Here is a 6412-nt window from a genome sequence, read left to right as displayed (position 1 = left end):
TTGGAGGCCCAGATGGCCAAACTTTGTCTTTCATACTTAGGACATATTGTCAGGAGGGGCCAGTCACTGGAGAGGATATCATGTTTTGTAAGGTGGAGGGTCAGAGAAAAAGAGGAAGACCTCAATGAGATGGATTGGCCAAGTTGCAGGATTGATGGACTCAAGCATGGCAACAGTAGTGAGATTGGCCCAGGATCGGCCCAGTGTTTTGTTCTGCTGTGCATAAGGTCGCTATGAGTCAGTACTGACTTAATGGAACCTAACAACAACAGCATTGCAACTCCAGACATTTACTTGACATCTGGGAAAAGAGGAACTCTCTTTTTTTGGATGCTATAATATACAGCAGTACCACCAGGATCTGCTGTAACATTTCATTACTATGATAGCAATCAATTAGACGAAAGAGCAAAAGATGAGAAAGCATCAAAAGAATTGCAAAGAAATGGATCCAGAGGCTTAATCTGAAATCAGTGCCTCAAGCTGACATACCTCTGAACTCTTCAGCTAAGGGAACCAGAAACAATAAATTTCCTTTGCAGTTTAGACCACTTTGAATGAAGTTTTCTTTTTATTTGTAGCCAAAAGCATCATGGTTGATTTCAATATTTTCAGCAATATGATTCAATTGAACACAATTTGGGAAGCATGAAAGCAGAGTGATGATACCATGAAAAGATAATTTCTGGTAAAAGTGAATGCTAATGAGTGATTCAAAGAGTGAAGTGAGTGAAACTTGGAAGAGTTCTGAAAGATTAGGAATTCTGAGATTAAAGTGCAATATGGGTCTATGGGGTGGTGTTGAAAACTAGATGGGGAATAAAGGGAAGAAGAGATCCCCATTGTTATGCACAAGGCAGCATCTCAAAGTTCTTAACTCTGTACTCTTTGTTCTTATATTCTTGGTTGCTGCTTCTCACTGCCTTAGCTGGCCTTACCCGACTTCATCTTCTGCCTGCTTAACTAGACATCTATTCCCAGTCCACCCCATTCTGTCACAGCCCATACTTTCAGTGGAGAGGCCTCTTCTAGATTCACCACTGGACTGGCAGGGGGTTTAATTAATTAGCATTTGTAAGATGTTTCCAGCTCTTTAGTGGATTAGGGGTAATTAGGAGAGCAGAGCCAAGAGCTTTTATTACTTTCCTCTCTGTTGTCTTTCTTCCTGCTTCTGGAGAAACCCTCATTGATGTAGACTTGAGTGAACTTGAACTTGATAGACTGTCATCATTTCATTTTTCATTAAATAGATTCAGTCTCCCCGGTCCCACATGGAAAACACTTTCCAAGGATCAGTCATTCTCCTACAGACTAGGCAAATTCAATGTTGATAAATAATGCAAGTTTATAATTACCACAAAGGGCAAAGTGTTTGAAAGTCACAAGTGAAATCTGATGGATTCTTATAGCTTCCTTTTACAAGAAAAGCCCCTTCCAATGTCAACTTGGTCATCACAGTTACTCTCTTTATCCCACCTAGTTTGCAACAAACTCACCAACTGTTCCTTGGAAACTCTATACAGGGTCGCTATGAGTAAGAACGGACTTGACAGTATTTAAGAACTACAACAGTCATGCAAGAGGATTTTACTTTTTTTTTTTTTAAAAAAAAATGGTGCAAAGTTAAGAAAACCAAAGAGAAGAACATGTTTATCCACCATGTCCTAAAACCTATACAATTTACATGTCATGTGCTTTTCTATTACACATTGACTGAATGTATTTTTCCCAGCTCTTCTTATTTTAGTACATAAAGAATGAATCAGTTAGGAATTACATTTGGATGTTAATAACAGAAACAGGATATAACATAATTTCACATATTATTTATTTGTCTCTCATGTATAGACAGTCAAAAGGTCAACTTGCCATGATTAGCAATGTCTATATCCCATCTTCCTGCTGTCATCCTCAGGATGTCACTGCCATCTTTAAGGAACAAGATGACTTTTAGAAGCCCAATAGGCAGCATTTCTGGCCAGGCACAGGAGAAAAAGAAAAAGACAAAAACACTCCTAACTGAATTGGCAGTCTTGTTGTGAAACTTCACTAAAAGCCATAGTCATCATGATGACTGACCTAGTCATCACTATCTTAAGGTGAGGTCAGAAAATGTAGTTTGTATTAGAATATATGGATGCCCCTAACAAAATTAAGTTTCTATTATTAAGGAAGAAAAAAGAATGAATGAACAATAGACCATTATCTGTCACACAATGTTTCTAACAGTATGTGTTAACTTGTTGTTGTGAAGTTCTGTCAAGTCAGTTCTAACCCATAGTGACCCTGTATAGGGTTTTCAAGGAGCAGCTAGTGAGCTTGAACCACTGACCTTGCAATTCAAATGGCTTTGCAGTCTGGCGTATTAACCCACAACACCACACCAGTACTCCATGTGTTAACTAATAATCCTTAATTCAATAATAGGTTGCCAGAACCTATTTCTCCAGGGGTCAAGGCATCTTGGCATTTTGCATTATTTAAGAGAACTCAGAGATCATTTTATCTTGAAGAATCTTAGTGTTACAGGTGTCACTCTGAAGGAGTTGCCAACGCCACACGGGTTGTAATAAAGGAAGGACTTTTATTGTGCCTGCACATGGCTCAGTGGATTCATATCCAGTGGTTGAGCCCCTTTTCTGTGTGAGGATATTTTATAGGGTGTATACTTGAGTTCATTTGATTGGTTAGCGGGGGCCAACAGCTTCACGGGGCTACCAGGGATTGTTGGTTCAAACATGGCAGGGAAGGATGTATAAGCATACAAGCAAGCAGTTACACAAGTGGAAGCAGGTAAACATTAGTTCACGGCTCTGTTCCCTCCTGGACGTGGGTCAGGAACAGGAGATTACCCTGGGTAATCACATGAGGCTGAGGTGGTCTGTTGCTTATTTCCTGGAATGTGAACCTTGCACCAGGAATGAGCTATGAGCCTGGAAGACATGGGGGCCAGCGCCTATTTCCACAGGCCTGCCTGCCTTAGTAGGACATCTTAGGAAGGTTGATGGAAGAATAAGATAGATAGGGAAACACTTAGGCAGGTTTGCATGGGTTAAATGAGACAGAGGTAGAGAAATGAGACAGAGGTAGAGAAATGAGACAGAGGTAGAGAGTGATTTATGCTCAACCTTGGAACAACAGGGTTTTGTGGTACAGGGATCAAGGCATAGTCTCAATGGGTAAAAGAGGATAAATAATGTTAAGATGCTTGACTGTCTTATGAATATTGGTTTCCCTTACCTACTATTGTAAAATAGACACTTTAGTGGAGTAGAAAGGAATATAAGGAAACATGATTATAGAATGCTTATAAGAACGTCTTCAGCTTATAACTCATTGGAATACCTAAAATGAGGTTCTAGAACTTGTCCAGTGAAATAGGCTTCTCGCGGAGGCTTTGTATTGTGTAGGACCTTAGGTGTAATCCTGAGCTCCACCGAGAACCTTCTGAGATGGCCCATTCCCACTTGAAAGGACATGCAGACCAGTCCCAAGCAGCTAGAGAAACAGAAGATACTTCTTTAAAGAAAGACTAGCAGGAAAAATAAAAAACAAAAATGGCAATCTGATCAGCTACTACAAAAACAATCAAGTTGTTCACTGGTAAGCCATCAAAGCAAGTAATCAAGTCCCTTCAGAATAAATGCCCCTCCAAGGCTAAAACTGGAAGGGAACACACGAGCAGGCATGTAAGCTTACTGTCTGATTACATTGGTCTACTGGTGAGTGAAAGTGGGAGAAAGCCAGCAATGAAGATACAAGCTGAGTTTAACCACATTCCATAGACTCCTGTCCACATGGAGATGACAGAGAGAAGAGGAAGGGCTGGTTGGTCCAAAGTATGGTGAGACCTGGGGACTCCTGAGCCCATGGACAAGGACAAAGTTATGGAGGACTAGAGCTGAAAGTGAAGTGTCCAGTTGATACGAAGTGAGGGGAGATGCACAAGAATGCCCAACCTTGCAGATAGTACCATTTGACATAGCTCCAATGGTTTGATGATCAACACTCAACTAGAGGAAGATAAGAAAGAAATTTGATAAAGGAAACAAGTGTAAGTTACTACAATTTAATAAAATTGACCTATACTTATGGAGCTCTGGTAGCGTAGTGGTTACGAATTGGGCTGCGAACCGCAAGGTCCGCAGTTTGAAACTACCAGCTGCTCCGCAGGAGAAAGATGAGGCGATCTGCTCCCATAAAGATTTACAGCCTCGGAAACCCTGTTCAGGGTCGCTATGGGTCGAAACCGACTCGATGGCACTTAACAACAACAACATACTTATGGAAATAGTAGCTCAAAATACCAACTGAGAGAGAAGGAATCTTCACATCAAGGATTAGTCCTAATCCCTCTGTACACAGGGTTGATAGGGACAGGCAACTTAGACATTGGCTACCTGAATTGGGAGGGGAGTGGCACTATGAAGGCATGAATGTGATGTTGCATTCATCATCAAAAAGAACATATCAAGATCAGTCATGAGGTACAACGTTGTCTGTGCTAGGATAATATCCATGTGCCTATTGGAAAGACCAGTTAATACCACTATTATTCAACTTTGTGCACCAAACACTAAAGCCAGTGAGGATGAAATAGAAGAATTCTACCAACTTCTTCAATCTGAAATTGATCAAACATGACTTAAGATGTATTGATCATTATTAGTGATTGGAATGCAAAAGTTGGGAGCAAAGAGGAAGATCCATAGTTGGAAAATATGGCCTTGGTGATAGAAAAGATGCTGGAGATCACATGATAGAATTCTGAAAAATCAATGATTTGTTCATTTCAAGTACCTTCTTTGGACAACATGAGATGATTATACATCTGGACCTCACCAGATGGAATACATAGAAATCAAATTGACTACATCTATGGAAAGAGACTGTAGAAAAGCTGCATATCATCAGCCAAAACAAGGCCAGGGGCAGATTGTGGAACATACAGTCAATTGCTCATATGCAAATTCAGACTGAAGTTAAAGAAAATGAAAATAAGTCCATGAGAGCCAAAATTTGAACTTGAATATATCTCAACTGAATTTAGATATCATCTGAAGAATAGATTTGATATATTAAACACTAAAGACTGAAAACCAGAAGAGTTGTGGGATGACATCAAGAACATCATACATGAAGAAAGCAAAAAGTCATTAAGAAGACATGAAAGAAAGAAAAGATCAAAATGGATGTCAGAAGAGACGCTGAAACTTGCTTTCCAGCATAGAGACGCTACAGCAAATGGAAGAAATGAGGAGGTACAAGAGCTGAAGAGAAAATTTCAAAGGTCAGCTCAAGAATATAAAGCCAAATATTTCAACAAAATGTACAAAGATCTGGAATCAGAAAATCAAAAGAGAAGAACATGCTCAGCATTTCTCAAGCTGGGGGAATTGAAGAAAACAACTCAAGCCTTGACTTTCATTATTGAAGGATTCTCTGGGCAAATAATTGAATGATGCAGAGGGGTGTGTGGCTTCCGCCAAGGGTTCCGAGTGTTCCCTGCCTCAGATGGTAGCAATAATTCTAGGGGGAGACACCATGGGTCCAGAGCATATCTTCCCCAATCAGACTGAGGAACTGGAGTCTAACTTGTGTCCCACAGAAGGCACTGGAGATTGGAGCAGTGAGGAACACAAAGAAGAGCAGGAGGAAGCTGGGGCTGGCCCAGCTGGCTACTCTTACCAACCCCTAAACCAAGATCCTGAACAAGAGGAAGTAGAGTTGGCACCTGTGGGAGACAGAGAAGTAGTTGTCGACATCCAGAAGCGGATCCAGACCCTGGGACTGCACTTGCCAGACCCTCCATTAGAAAGTGAAGATGAAGAGGATAAAGGAGCTACAGCATTAGGTAACCACAGGTCAATTCCCATGAACCCAGAACATGTAGAACTGGTAAAAAGGACAATGGCTGGAATAAGCCTGCCTGCACCAGGGGTTCCTGCATGGGCTCGGGAGATCTCAGATGCTCAGTGGGAAGATGTGGTACAGAAGGCCCTCCAAACCCAGCAGACATCCCCAGCCTGAAAGTGACAATGCTGAGAACTGCCTTCTTACCCTGCATTCCAGGCCAGAACCAGCACAGGACTGAACACAACCCTGGTTTTAATGTCCATCTTCCCCCATCTCTCTTTCCACATCAAGGCAAATCAGACTTCTTCTTAGACCTACTTTATTCAGTTCTGTACATATGGGGACATTGGTCCAAGCTGAACCCACCTAAGCTTGTTTTGCTCTGTGGAGAATAAAGCACCCTATGTACACAGCCAAAAAGAAAGAAAGAAAATAGAAGGAATACACAAAGTCTTTGTACCAAAAGGAAATGGTTGATGTTCAACTGTTTCAAGAGGTAACATATGACCAAGAGCCAAGGATACTGAAGGAAGAAGTCCAAGGTACATTGAAGTAA

At 41.1% G+C, this 6412-nt stretch overlaps 1 pseudogene; it reads left to right on the top strand.

Annotated features, from left to right (window-relative positions):
- Positions 1–5514: 5514 nt before the first annotated feature.
- LOC102822704 lies at positions 5515–6030 on the top strand (annotated as a pseudogene).
- Positions 6031–6412: the final 382 nt, after the last annotated feature.

The sequence above is a fragment of the Chrysochloris asiatica genome, unplaced genomic scaffold (genome assembly GCF_000296735.1).
Source record: "Chrysochloris asiatica unplaced genomic scaffold, ChrAsi1.0 scaffold00057, whole genome shotgun sequence".
Classification (NCBI taxonomy): domain Eukaryota; kingdom Metazoa; phylum Chordata; class Mammalia; order Afrosoricida; family Chrysochloridae; genus Chrysochloris; species Chrysochloris asiatica.
The sequence above is the reverse complement of the archived record's forward strand: the minus strand, read 5'-3'. Positions and strand labels throughout refer to the sequence as shown.